Source organism: Triturus cristatus, chromosome 2_1, assembly GCF_964204655.1.
Source record: "Triturus cristatus chromosome 2_1, aTriCri1.1, whole genome shotgun sequence".
Classification (NCBI taxonomy): domain Eukaryota; kingdom Metazoa; phylum Chordata; class Amphibia; order Caudata; family Salamandridae; genus Triturus; species Triturus cristatus.
Genome location: NC_140581.1, coordinates 61725143 through 61740495, shown reverse-complemented (window position 1 = coordinate 61740495; position 15353 = coordinate 61725143).

Here is a 15353-nt window from a genome sequence, read left to right as displayed (position 1 = left end):
GCCCTCTTGCTAGGGATGTACTGCCTAAAAACCAAACGGCCCTTGAACAAGACCAAAGACTCATCATTAGATATTTCTTTCCCTGGAGTATAGATCTCAGAAAATCGATCTACAAAGTGAATCTTAAAAAGACAGGGTTTATCAACAAAATGCAGCATACGTAGCAAAAGTAAATACCGATTACGAGTCATAACTGCAGGAAATATGGCAGTTGCCAACAAGGGGCTAGTAGACCAATATGAAGCCAAGGTTGGCTTCCTTATCAAACCCGTCAATAAAGTCAAACCCAAAAACTTCTTAATCTCTTCCAGATATGTGGGAGTCCACCGGGTAGCTCTAGACTGGAGCCTAAGTTTGTCACTGTTGTCCCTCAAAAACTGTTCAGCATACAAATTCGTCTGCTCAACAATCTCACCCAAAAATACATCATCCATAAACAACTGAAAAAACTGTATAGGCAAAAAGTATTCACAATCCACTGTACACCCTGCATCACCGCTAAAGGCAGGCAACACCGGCTGCACCATGTTTGGATCAACCCAAAGTCCAGCACTTCCAGTAGGAAGCCTAGCAGCCTCAGACTGCAATCCAGATTCCTCTTGCACCATCGGCACAGCAGTTTCCTCCTCTAAAACAGGCTCTTCATCCGCACTGAGAGTTGCTTCATCCACACCAAGAGTACCTTCATCTGCACTGAGAGTACCTTCATCATCCGATGATTCCATGTTGAGAGAAAACTCACTGCCAGAATCTTCCCCTCCCTCCTCTCCCTCAGAAGCACTGTCAGTCTAATAATCATTCTCAGAGGAAGATTCAAGAAGCATACCAACCACCTGTTGAAAAAAAAGGTAACTTGTCAAACAAGTCAACAACAACAAACACTTTGTAAAATAAGTAATACACAAAAAGCACCTTTACCAAAAACACATATATACTCCAAAACAATACCACTCACTTGCCAGAGGCAGTTAAACTACTCACCACCACCTACTCTGCACAGACACAGTTTGGATCAACAATATCCCACAAAAAAAAAAGAGAAAAGAAATTACACATAAGACTATGCAAAACACATCGCAAAGAATTTCATGCTCAAACCACTAACTAAATATGCTGCCATTATGACATCACTTACAACAAAATTCATTCAAACATTACAATATTACTCATTTGGAGTAAATACAACAATAAAAAAATTCTTACCAAAACAATGCAACTACACAAACCTGCAGAACAACCACTGTCGAAACAGGAAACAAGAATCAAAAGCTTTAGACTAGAATAAAAAGGAGAAAAAAACATTAAAGTCACATATGCATATAATGCTCTAGACCATCACGTACTGCGCAAAATGTATTGCTTGAACCTCCCACTTTCAAGAAGGAAAGATCGATGGCCCAATCCTTTACAGGCAACGCGGCCAGAATCTGGAACTCAGCCTCAGCTCCGGACCACCCCCTCTTCCCTTCAAAACTGACCTCAAAGTTCTCCGCCTGCAAAAGACACTTCCAAACTTATTTCACACCCTCTCTATTGTCTGAAGGAAGTCTTTACATTATAGGAAATTCTGTTCTCCATGCCTATAGAAGTGACTTCCCAGTGTGTTCCTGTGTTTTGAGTGTCTGCCATTTATTGCACTTTTATACCTCTACTTGTACTTTGTACTCTTTTGTAACTTGCACACATGTCACTTTTCCTCTTGTAACGTATTGTTTGCTACCTCTTGTATTTTGTTTGCTTTTGCTACATGCACAATTACCACCATTGCCTCATGTAACGTAACATTTGCTCTTGTTTTCTGAGTGTCTGCCATTTATTGCAGTATTTTACCTCTACTTGTATTTTGTACTCTTTTGTAACGTGCACACATCAATTTTTCCTCTTGTAACGTATCGTCTGCTAACTCTTTGATTTTGTTTGCACTTTAAAATATTTAAAAAATAATGTGACCATAAGGGGAGCGACCCTTGCCTAAGGCGCCGCTCCCACAAACAACCCCAAACCTAAAAAACGAAAAAAAAACCCTGGCGCTAGTGGCCATTCCTGCTGCACGATCGAACGATCATGCAGCAGGAATGCATAAAAGAGACATCGGAGGCAGAGGCGTAGCTAGAGCTTGTGGCGCCCGGGGCTATCTCTCAGATTACCGCCCCTGGGGAGGGGGGGTTGCTGGGGAAAAAGGACGGCGACTACTTGAAAGAGGTACGAGAGACACTTAGTATCGCCGCTAATAGTTACCTCGATCATGCAAGTTACATGCACATACATGACACGGTCCAAGGCAACACAGTTGAATACACCGGTGACTGGCAGTACAAAAGAGAACACACAGACTGCATGATCTATCTGGGGACTCAGAAAAACCGCATGTGACATCCATCAGAGAGCTGCGTGAATAATTACCCGGTAATCCCCTCCGCACAATGCAAACATGCACATACATGACACTGTTCAGGGATCCATCATCTACAGCTGACATTTAATGACCATTCATCATGGTCCCCCCATTAAAGCAGTGTTCTTTGTAATCTGCATGGTACATGTTATTTGCAGCAGGCACATTAACCCTCTGTGCTACCTTTCCAGGAGTCAACCCTTCGACTAGACAAAACTCCATATCTCTCTAGGAAGAACATTAATCACCAAAGTTATCATGTCATTTTTATTGTTTCTGATAATTGCTGGAGGCCAGGAAGGAGGCAGCAAGTTTTTTTCAAATCATAATATACTTGCAAACAGTACGCACGCACCCGAAATAGGTACCCAGTGAGGTCACACCGTTCGCATCGCCCTAACCTGCTCAAGGTTCATGTGACCTCAGTGACAGAGTCACAGCGACTGGATCACTGTTGCTCTAGGGTGTGCTGCTTCGTAGGCCTGCCCGCAAGACTGGAGATGGATTGTGGTGGACAGGCCTTCCAAGGTTAACCCACAATAGACACCACTAGTGTACACCTGCTTGTGCTAAGACATCAAGCCTTCTAAGGTCTAGTGGGGCCTTCTACGGTCTAGCATGGGAATGTGCTCCCTCAGTAGAGTGGTCTGGTGGACTGGTCATGAAGGCTGAACCCGGTTCCCCAGTTCCAAATTCGGCAGCTCTGGCCATAGTGCCACATCCTCTCCCTCACTGAACACCATACTTCCCCACTGCGAGAAACTCGCACTGCCTTCAGCTACAACCTAATTGTGCCCACTATAATCACTTCGGTGTGGCTCAAAACAAATTATGCTCTTGATAAGAGTAATATGCTGCCTAAAAAAAAGTAAAAGCAACCACTCATAGGGAATGCAAGATTAAGTAAAGCATGTGAAATCTAAGCAGAAACAACAAGGTTACCTTAATGATCTCTCACTCACTATTCAGAAATCAGCGAGTGGTTTCACCTGAAAAGTTATGGACATGACTAGAGGGCCCTGAAGGGAACCGTTTCACTGTCCATTGCTTATATCCTTACAAAACGTAAGCAGTATGGTATAAAACGACCACATCCATAAACACAGAGCCATGGTACACATTTTGTTTTCCAATCCACCCATCAACCAGGTATTGCAGTACCTCCAGGAATGGTACACTTTGCCAGCCTGGGAACAACAATGCTGTTCAAAGAAAGACGAGAAAACGAAAGTAGCGCTTCACTGGCAAACTCTGTAAAGTGATGCTGATGTATTTGGATGTAAATAAAACCAATCTGGCCACTTTGCAACCCCTCTGTCCTGCTTTATTTAGTTATGTATTTTTCATATTTAAAACCTTCTATTTCTCTCCATCCTGCTGCACTTTGGAATAGAACATTTCAGAAAAAGGGCATTTCTCGGAAGAACGTTTTTCTTTTTTGGATCCATTTCACAGGGAAGAAACGAAATGAAATAACTACAGCAAGCCCAGCCTTATCTGAATGCCTTTGTCATCCCCCCACCCTAACTAACCAACCGATCACAAAATCCCCCCTCCCCAGCCCCAAAACTCACCTTTCCTCTCTGACGCGCAGGAAGCAAATGGCTTCCTGCGCGACGGAGAACAAAGGGGAAACCTCCAATGACGTCAGCGCGGCTCGCGCGCTGACGTCATTGATGACGTGGGGGTGGGGGGCGGGGGGAGGCAGGGGAAGGACTTTCCCTGCCTTCCCAGTAAAAAAAAAAGATCAACCACTCACGGGGGGAGCGCCAGCGCTTCCCCCGTGGGTGGGTGTCATGACATGCTGGACACGTCATGGGCACAGCGCAACTGTGCTCCATGACGTGTCCAACACATCATGGGCACAGAAGGGGTTAAGTCAATGTGTGCCGTGCTGGTGTTATTGATATGGAACAGTATGAGATAGTGGTCTGATCAGTCCATTGGTAAGATGGCACTGAGAGAGACCAGTTATTTTTTTCTAATAATCGCTTCTAGAGTAGAGCCTTTGATGTGTGATGGTTCCTTTCAAGAAGGTTCTTGAGGCACCGGACTGTGTTGTCTTCTGAGTTGTTCCCATAAATGTTAAAGTCCCCCAAGAACATGTCCTTCATATCAGTTAAAGAGAAACAAGTTAGCATCCTCTGCATCAGAATCATCTGCTCTCATGACATCCATGTTCCTTCCTATACTGACGACTCACAACTCATTCTCTCCCTCAAAGACAAGACTCCCACTATTGGACACAAGTTCCACATATGCATGACAGATATTGCCCAATGGGTAAAAACTAACTGACTGAAGCTGAACACAGACAAGACCAAAATTATGATCTTTGGAAAGATCACTTCACCGAGGGACTACAACTGAGGGCCAGTAGAGCTAAGAATAAATGACACCCATTCCAACAACCCATGCCAAGAACATCAAACTCGACATGACTACCCTAGGTAAAGCCATTACTATCTCAAGTGTCCATACCCTAAAGATGCTGAGGAAGATTTTCAAATAGGTCCCAGTCAGTATCCAGAAAACCGTCACATACCCTCATCATAAGCAAGCTGGATAAGACAACCCCTTCTATGCTGGGTTCAACAATACACTCACATGAAAGCTGCAGACCAGTGAGGACTCAGTGGCCAGAATCACTCACATCTCACATGATACACTATACCGAAAGGAGCTTCACTGGTGCCCCATGCACAAGCAAGTACTATTCAAACTCCTCATCCACATTTTCACAGCAATATGTAATACATGCGCAGTATACCTCAATAATCACAACTACTTTCACAAACCTTTCAAACACCACCACTTGTCTGAACCCCTACTTGCACACATATCATGTGCATGGAAAACCAGATCCGGCGGTTGAGCCTTCTCCTATATCACTTGTTGTACTCTACAAGAGTTTTTCAGGTACTCCCGCTAGGCTCTAGGATTAGCTATACTCTCAACTGCCCAGGGTCAGGATACCCTTCCAGTTGACAGTACACTCTAAAAATGTGCATAACATACCATAACCTTCTGATTTGGCCTGACACATGTCTTACTAATTTGAAGAGCTGGAGCATGGCAATTGTGCCACCTAACACAGTGGTGTTTGCTTAATCATGGGACTTTTAAAGTCATGTCCTCTAATCTGGAAAAATGATTGTATTTTTTTTCTTATCTAAAATGAACAAGAGAGCATAACTCAAAAATGTGCACAAAACAACATAACAATGCAATTAATAGACTACAAAGCATTCAGAATAATATCCAACTTAGCAACCACAGTACAGCATAACATCACATTGCAATAATGCAGCTTACAAACACAGCATCACAAACATAATAGAAAGTATCACCACAATGATAAACATATATTGCATTTCAGTGTCATTTGGTACCATTTCTGTGTAGATTCTCTGCAACGTGACTTTGGGTGTGGAATCCAAGACATTTAGCACAAGGCTCTAAGCTCTGAGAACCATTTTATGTCAATGCCAAAGATATAAGGGCCTGATTCACAATGGTGTTGAGATTCACCGCTAACAATTGCAAATTCAGGTCACTGATATACAAAATGTAAAACTGAGCTTGGAAACCCACTTACTCGCATTTAAAATGGTGACAATATGGTGAAATCTTACACTTCAATTAGTCTACCAATGGTGACTTTTGTGAGTGATCAATGACAATAATGTATACCAAAGTAGGTGAGGGAATTCACAGATATTTGGCAAGGAAATGTCCACCCTCAATGTAGTTGACATGGACATCTCTATCCTGTATGCATTTTGCACGTCACTTTCCACACTGGATTTGGTTGCAAATTTATATTTGAGAAATGTTGTACCATAGCTAGGAAGGGATGGGGAAACATCTCCGACATTGGTAGGGGCTCAGGAGAAACAGATACTGAATTGAAAAAAAAATGCAGGAATATTTTGTGTTTGTAGTCCCAGGTAGGCTCAGAAAAGCAATTCTTAAGCATGTTGCTTAATTTGAGTTTTTTTTTATCTGTTTACACATTGTGTAAAATTGTTGCATGTGGAAGACTGTTATAAACAATAACAATCAAGCAGGTAAAATCAAATTTGGATGTGTAAGTGCCCTTGGCCTAGGTAGTCCGACCCTGCAATACCCCTGACAGCAAAGATTGATAATGGGATAAAGGAAAGCTGGTTCTGTGAAAAGGTTTCCCTTCAAATGTCCTCCAAGCAACACTGTCTATCACATCATGCCTTACTACGGTAATGGGGGCAATTAACACAGAGTTAGATCTGGTTCAAAAACGCATAGACCAGTTTCAATGTCGATCATCGGCCCCATCCCCAGCATGAGTGGTAAATACAGGTGATAAAATTAAAACCCAGGGGCCCGCTCCTAAAAAGTTACTAGGGCCTTGATGGACTTAAATGGCAAATAGTGCGCAGAACAAAACCCTTGAAGTAGCACTAATCAGCAACTGGAAGTTATTTATGTGTGCTCAGGACCTGTATGTCCCCCACCGACTAAATGGAAAAGAAAGGAGCCCCAAGAGAGGAGTTGTTAATATTAAGAGTCTTCAGAGTCAGAGCTGAACAGGGGATCCTCGGCGTCCGCTCAGCTTCCTGTGATTCTGGAAAAATTACTTAATCTTCCTCTTCCTACCAAAAAATGAATATATCCCTATGAAATCTAATGGGTTGTTGTTTTCTCTGTGAGGAGGTAGGGTCAGAATAGGACAGTGAGTGTGTGAGGTCTGCAACACGTCGTGAGGCTGAGCAACTGACAGAGGACTGACAGAAGACTACAGAGATTGCCGCGGCCGTGACACCGAGAAGCTGAACCTGAAGCTCTTTCCTCCTGCTTTTCACCGGTAAAGAAGGCAGTGGCGGGGAGCGGGCACTGGTCCACAGGCGAGTGAACAAGCATTGGCAAAGGGCAGCGGGAGAGCGGGACGGTCCGTGTTCTGCGGCAAGATACGGGAGAGAAGCGGGAGAGAAGCCGAGGCAGAGAAGCAGAGGTAATCAGCAAACGGCACACATCAACGAGAGAGGAGTCCAGAGGAAAGCAGAGGGTAAGCGTCCTCAGTTGCTTCAGCAGCGAGATTCCTTCTCCTGGTATTAACACTGGCCCATCCTCCAGCCTCCAGCCTCTTGCTACCATTACCCAGCCTACTGCCCTGCCTGCCGCCTTGACCTGCCTTGCTGCCTTGCCGCCTGCCCTGCGTGTTCTGCACCCTGTTCTCTGAGCCCAAACCTGACCCTGCCCTGCAAGTCAGAAAATAATCCGGTCTGCTGGTCCTGAATCAGTTCTGTGAGGTCCCCGGCACAGAAACAGCTCACAATAGAGTCTGAAGAGTGAGGACTTGGAACGGCGAAGACCAAATCAATCAGTCAGTTAAGCAATCATTTAGAAGCAAGGAAAATTCAAGAAAAATCAACGATAGATAAAAGGAACCAAAGGAATACAAGGGAAAAGCCAACTAATAGAAATACAAACAACCCAAAACAAACAGTAACCAACTGCCAAACCAAAAGACAAACAAAAAAGGGGGGAAACTAAACACCAAACTCCAATCTACAAAAAGATCAGAAAAGGACATAAAAGGTCAGGAAAGTTCAGGAAAAAATCATAATTCAAAATTAAAATAAAAAACCTTAAAAAAACGGTTCAAAAACGCAAAAAGCAAAAACTCAAGATTTGGAGGAGTTTTTAAAAAGAGCTTCAAGGATCCAAGGAAAAACGGAATAACAGAAACAACAAAAATTATGGGACCAACATATTCAAACCAACAGTGGCATGGATATTTCCTCTTCTCCTAATGGTTGATCGTTTAACTTTCTTGTTCCTTACAGGCTTTTGGTTATTGTTCTGCTTGCATCCGTATCCCTTATATTGCAATTTTGCCTTTTGATGTTCTTTAAACAGTTTTAGTATGGCTCTTTCAATGTTCTCTCCCTCTTTTTATGTCCATTTTTATTAGTCATCATAGGCTTTCAAAACCTTTTATTTCTTCATGTTATTTTTTGGCGTGCTATATATATACTTTTGTACTTGCCTGCTGTTAACCGTTTCTTTTGATTACTCATATAGATTGGTTGGTGTTTATACACCTTCATCCTATAAGTTCGTCTTGTTGATTGTCGCCATTGCCCCATTGTCTTTTTTATGTCCCGCTCAGGTATGTTCCTCTCAGTCATCCTTTTTGGATATGTACTGTCTCTTCTTGTATTTCTTTTTTCTTCTCCTTTCCCTCTCTTCCTTTCCTTTCCCTTTTACCTATCGTTCAAATTCCCTTTTCCTCTGTTTCTGCTTATTCCCTCCTTTTCGTGCTCCTTCAGCCCCTCCTCTATGCTTCCCTTTTTGCTTTTTCAACTTCTCTTTCTTTTATTTATTGACATTTCCTTTTCCCTGTTTATCATTGTAACTTTTGTTTCTATTACATTTTTACTGTTTTTGCATTCAAAGTTATCTCCTGGAATGTAAAAGGTTTTAGCAAGCCTATTAAACGACAGAGAATCCTTTCCCACCTTGCTTCCTATAATCCAGACATAGTCCTTTTACAGGAGACCCATCTTACAGACGCCGAATCACTTAAGTTAAAAAGAAGCTGGGTGGGTACGGTTTAATTCTCGCCTTCTACAATAAAAAAAATGGTGTTGCTATTTTATGTCACAAGAAACTAAAATGTAAAGTTATGTTTCAAGAAAATTATACTGAAGGTAGATGGATATTAACTAAGTTATTAAATAATTCTGTACCTTTAACTGTTTTTAATATTTATGGTCCTACAAAACCTGATTCTTCTTTTTGGCCTTCAATTACGAAAAAATGTATTCAATATTGAGATGACCTATTTATTCTAGGTGAGGATTGTAACCAGATTGTAGATCCATTCCTTGATCGCTGTCCGTTTCTTACCTCATAAGACTCACAAACTATTCCTTGACACTCTCTCTCAATCACATCTCATTGATTCATGGAGACTCTCTCATCCTGATACTCTGGATTACTCTTTTTTCTCTCCTCCTCATGCATCTCCTATTTCTCATCTTGATTACATCTTTCTCTCTCAATCTTTGTTTCAAAATGTACTTTCTTCTTCTATTGAGCCCATAGTCATCTCGGACCATGCCCCTATTGTAACAGACCTTGATTTACTCCCCGCATCTGAAGTCTTCCCATTGGCACTTTTAATAACTCTCTTCTTACTGATCCTCTCTCCTCTTCTTCTTTTTGCTCCTTTTCTAGTGAATTCTTTCTCCTTAATAGTGATCCCAGTACTCCCCCCATCTTCTTTGGGACTCCTTTAAAGCAACTGCAAGAGTGTTCATCATTGATTTTGTCTCTAAGAAAAAGAAACGGAAAACTATACTGGCTCACATTAAACTTTTGGAGCCTGAATTTTACACTTCCTCTACTAACTCTATTTCACTGGATCTCATACGAGCTAAACTCAAATTCAATAAATCTACTACTGACAATGCATCGTCAATACTCCTTCGCAGTAGTGCTCATTATTATAGTGGTTGCAATAAAGCAGGGAAGCTGTTGGCTAATTATCTCTAATCGCGTAAAGAACGTACCTTTATAGACTCTATCTACTCTTCTGATAATACTCTTCTACATAAGGATCAGGAAATACTTGATCAATTTCAGCTTTTTTACACAAATCTTTATATGCCAGAATCTCCTCCCACTTCTTCTCTCATTCAGTCCTATCTTGAGAAACATCCCAGCCCCTCTAATTCTTTCCTTAACTTTCCCGCTCTTGAAGCCGACCTCTCACTTGACGAACTCGCCAAAGCTTTGACCACCCTCACTAAAGGAAAATCACAAGGTCCAGATGGTTTTCCAGTTGAATTCTATTTGCATTTTTCTGATCTCTTACTTCCCAAATTATTAATGCTCTTCCAGTCATTCTATTCATCTGGTAACGCAGAGGGCACTTTTCAGGAGGTTACCATATGCCTCATTCCTAAAGAAGGCCGTGATCCCCAATTTTGTAAGAATTATCGACCGATTTCTTTAGTCATTTTAGATTATAAACTATTTGCTAAATTGATTGCTTTACGTTTAGATCCCCTTATGCCCCATTTTATCAGTAAAGAGCAGTGTAGTTTTGTTAAAGGTAGGCTTACCTCCGATAATTCTCATCTTTTCCTGAATGTTTTAAATAAAGTTTCATCCATTTCTATTCCTCTAGCTGCTATCTCTATTGATGCATAGAAAGCTTTTTGTCCTTTTTGTTTGCTTCACTACGTTGGCATGGTTTTGGTCCTAATTTCATATCCCTTATCTCCCTGCTGTATTCTGCTCCTAAAGCCTCGGTCCTAGTCAATGGACATGTTTCTTCTTACTTTCCTCTTCAACGAGGCATTCGTCAAGGTTGTCCCTTATCCCCACTTCTTTTTGTTCTAGCCCTTGAACCCTTTTTGACCTCTATTCCTAGCAATGACTCCATTTCCGGTTTCCCTTATGCAAATAACCAGTTGAAACTTTCTGCGTATGCTGATAATATTCTTCTATTCATTTCCGCTCCACAAACATCTAATTCCCCTTTATTATCTGAATTTAACTCTTTTTCACAGGTCTCCGGATACAAAATCAACTCAGATAAGACTGAAATTTCTTCCTCTCACAAAATTCTGTCTCCCCCATTTCTTTTCCTCTACTGGATTCGCTTGGAATAGCTTGAAAATTACATATCTAGGTATATGGTTCTCTAACTCCATTGCCTCCTCAATCAAATTAAACATGTCAGCAGTCCTATCTCGAATTGAAAAATCATTCTCCACTTGGAACCCTCTTTTTCTTTCTTGGTGGGGGCAGGGAACAACCTTTACAACGCAACTTTTACAATGCACTACCATTACAACGAAACTGTTACAACGCAAATGCATTGACAACGCATGCCATTGCAACGCAAGTCTTTACATCGACTTGCACTAGATGGCGTGCTAACATTAAAAATAGTGTAGTTTACTATCCAAACACCTTCCCTACTGTTACGTGGACTGGAGTTAGAATAGTAAATTACACTTTTTTAATGTTAGCACGCAATCTAGTGCAAGTCGATGTAAAGACTTGTGTCACGGCATTTGCGTTGTAAAAATTTTGTTGAAACAGCATGCGTTGTAAAAGCATGCGTTGTAACATCATACATCCGTGGGGGCGGTTGGACTTGATCAAGCTGATGATAGCCCCTATTCTAATTTATATTTTCTCCATGCTTCCTGTTCACATTCCCGCGATTCACTTCAAACATATTGATTCATGCCTTTCTAGATTTCTTTGGAATAACAAAAAATCTAGAATAGCCTTATCATCTCTTTGCAAATCCAAATCTATTGGTGGTGTTAATTTCTCAGCTTTTCGTCTATACCATACATCCTTCTCATTACGTCAGGCTTCCAGATGGCTTTCATCAGAACCTTCTCCCTTCACTCCCCTTTGGCTATCCATTGAACAAACATTATATTTTCCCTTCTCCTTCAATGAGGTTATTTGTTTTACTGCCAAAGCTCTCAACATGTCCCTTCCCTTATTCAGATATACTTCTTCCCTTTTAAACTCCTTGATCCACCCTGCTACTATTACCTGTGAATCTTTCTTAGATACCCCTATCTGGCATAACTCGCTCATTCTTCTAAACAACAGACCCATTTTTTGGAAAACTTGGAGGTTAAAAGGTGTTATGTGGCTTAAGCTACATACACAGTGAGAACAGTGGCCGGGTATAAGATGCTGCACCAATTACTTGTGTTCTTGTACAATATCTAATACATATTAGTTATTTCAACCAATAGTGGTCCAACAAATGCCCACCTCCCGAAACCAGACACCAATTTGGTTTCAAATATAAAACAGATGTACAGAAAGAAGGGAGAGGCAATTTTATAATGACCAAAGAGTTAATCTGTTTCATTCATCACAGACGATGACAGAATAAGTGATTTCTGTAGCCGGAAATGTTCTTAGACTTTTTTTATTTCAGTTTGTATGTATAGCAGCAAAACAGCCAACGCGTTTCACCCTTTCAGGCTTCCTCAGGGCAACTATAATGTTTCGCAGAGTCTTCGGCTCAGAGTTTCCCGATACTCATTCTAGACACTTTCAAATTTTAGGATATACACTTTTATAATTCTATTAGTATCAGAGTTACTGTAGGTACATATTCTGGTCCACGTTCCTCTTTCCAATTCCGCGGGTCCTACTCCCACACCAATAAGTGAATGCGCTCAATCGCCCAATCTTTCAAAATCTAAAAGTTGTCCTTCTATGTGTTTGAGTCCACACCCATGGTAAGTCCAAGGACCTCGAGTAATAGACAGTAATGGCGGCGCTCAATCGCTATCCCTATTCAGCGTGGAGACTCCTCTTCCATACAAACGGCCAAGCTACAAAACAAGCTACAACGTATCCAGAACGCATCCGCCTGCCTCATCCTTGACGTCCCACGCCGCAACCACATCTCCCCCCACCTCAGAGACCTACACTGGCTACCCGTACCGAAAAGGATCACCTTCAAGCTCCTGACCCACGCACACAAGGCTCTCTACAACACCGGTCCAGCCTACCTCAACAACAGACTTGCCTTCCACGCTGACACACGCCATCTCCGCTATGCCAACCATGCTCTCGCCACCATCTCCCGCATCCGCCGCCGGAGGAAGATCCTTCCCACACCTCACCGCCAAAACCTGGAACTCTCTACCACTCCAGCGACGCCAGACTCAGGATCTCCTAACTTTCAGGAAACGCCTCAAAACATGGCTTTTCAACCAGTAGCATCCCCTCTCCCCAGCGCCTTGAGACCCTAATGGGTGAGTAGTGCGCTTTATAAGTATATTGATTGATTGATACACAGGTTCGGCGTACACCGTAGAATTATAAAAGTGTCCTACAGTTTCTCAATTCTGGGATAAGGTCTGGTTTTATATCTCTCATCTTTTTACAATTTCTGTTCCTTACTCTATACCTCCTCTCTTTATGGGTAGCCTTTCTGATTTGTTAGACCTTCCTCCACATTCCCATGGCCGATTTGACCTAATGCTTGCTCTTGCATTTCAACACATTTCTTCTAACTGGAAATCTCTCACAAATATCTCCATACAATGTTGGTGGACCTCTCTTTGTCACTTTCATAGACTTGATGTTGCCTTTGCCTCTTCCTGCAATCCAACTCTTAACAAGGATCTCTTCTGGGTGCCTCTTACCGCATATTTGGACCGAATGGCTCTAAAGAAACTTCCACATATCAATTCGGAAAATTTTAAACCTCCTTGAAGAATATTGACCCTGTTATTCTTTTCTTCCTTTACATGATTCTTATGTTATATGCTCTTCTAGGTTGAATATTGTGTATTGCTTTATTATAGTATTTTGCTTGCAAATTATATTCCTTACCTCTTTATATTGCAGTGTTAATTATCCCTCCCCCCTATTCCTTCTTTTGTCTTCCCTCCCTTCTTCTCCCTTACCCCTCTATAAAATTCACAAATTGCTTTTATCTTTCACTATATGATATCAGCCTAGTTACTGTTCTAATATCATATCTGAATTTCCTTCCTTTGTCTGCTGATGTCTCTCTGTATTAACATTTTGATAAATAAAGCTTTCCAAACTGAAAATAAAAAAACAGAACACCAACGGAAAGGATTCCAACAGTATGGCCCTCAATAGGCCCATCCTGCGGACAGGACGTTACATCAAAAATCGAAGGGGAAAAAGGCCCCTCAAAGTACACCAGCAAGGAGACAAGATCAGTTCAGGATCCAACCATCAAATCACTCAGTCGCTCCGTAGAGCCAGCTAAGGAAAGAAACGAGGAGCTTGACAGTTCCAAAAGACCAGCACACTTATGGGTCCCAGAACATAGCCACGACTCAACACAAACAACCCAACACAAACAAAGCACAAATTAGAAGATTTAGGAAAGCCCCCCACTGGGGGGAAAAGGGGCCCAAGTACACAGCCGCAAGCAAAAAAGGAAGGGTAGAAAGAAGAAAAAGAATATAGGGGATAAAAGGACAAGCCACTAGCACATTTTTAGAACTATTGTCCCAAGAAAGAGATAAAATATCGAGCCACGGGAATATTTCAGAATTAGAGGACTCTGAAACAAAGCAGGATACGACAGAGGATGAACTATCAAGGCCATTGAACAAAGCAATAGACGGAAGCAAAAAAAAGTAGGCAGCAGAGCTCTCGTATCTTTCAAGAAAAAAAGACCTGAAGAGGGAGATACCTCTGGGAGAATAGAAGGAGACCAAAAACCAAGCCCTTGGATCACTAGAGGATTCAAATATTAAACTGGTCAAGATTGAGGATGATCCAATAGAGCCATCAACAACCAGATTGGATCAAACTAGCAAACACGAAAATACGAGAGCTCCAGAAGGATCTATCAAGCAAAATCCTATCGAGCCAACTACTTCAAGGAATGAAATTACCACCACCAGTGAAAATTGCAGACTTCAAATGGAGTTCTCGAACCCTCCACTCAAAGAGGAACTGCTAAAACTGGCAAAATGTCCGACTGCCAGCCAATCACAACCTAAAAACATCTCAAGGACAGTAATCACCACCTCTACCAGTGAAAATTGCAGTCTTCGAATGGATCTCTTGAACCTTCCATTCAAAGAGGAACTGCCGAAACTGGCAAAACTTTCAACTGCCAGTCAATCACAACTTAAAAACAACTCAATTCTATTCATTCCTGAATATAAATCCAGAGGTTGTGGTGACATCCTCAATAGAGGGAATATACTACATCTCATTCAAGCAATTAGAAGCTTGGAGCACATAAGAACAAACGATCTGGAAAGAATCGCATTCAAAAACATCAAAGAAATCTCTGATAGAGAAATAACAAAGACAATCTGGTCCTCAGAAGAAATAGTGAAGAGAATCCTGGATGAAGAACCCCAACTAAAAGTATGGGGAATAAAAATACAACTCTATCAAAGGCCCGGCTACCCGG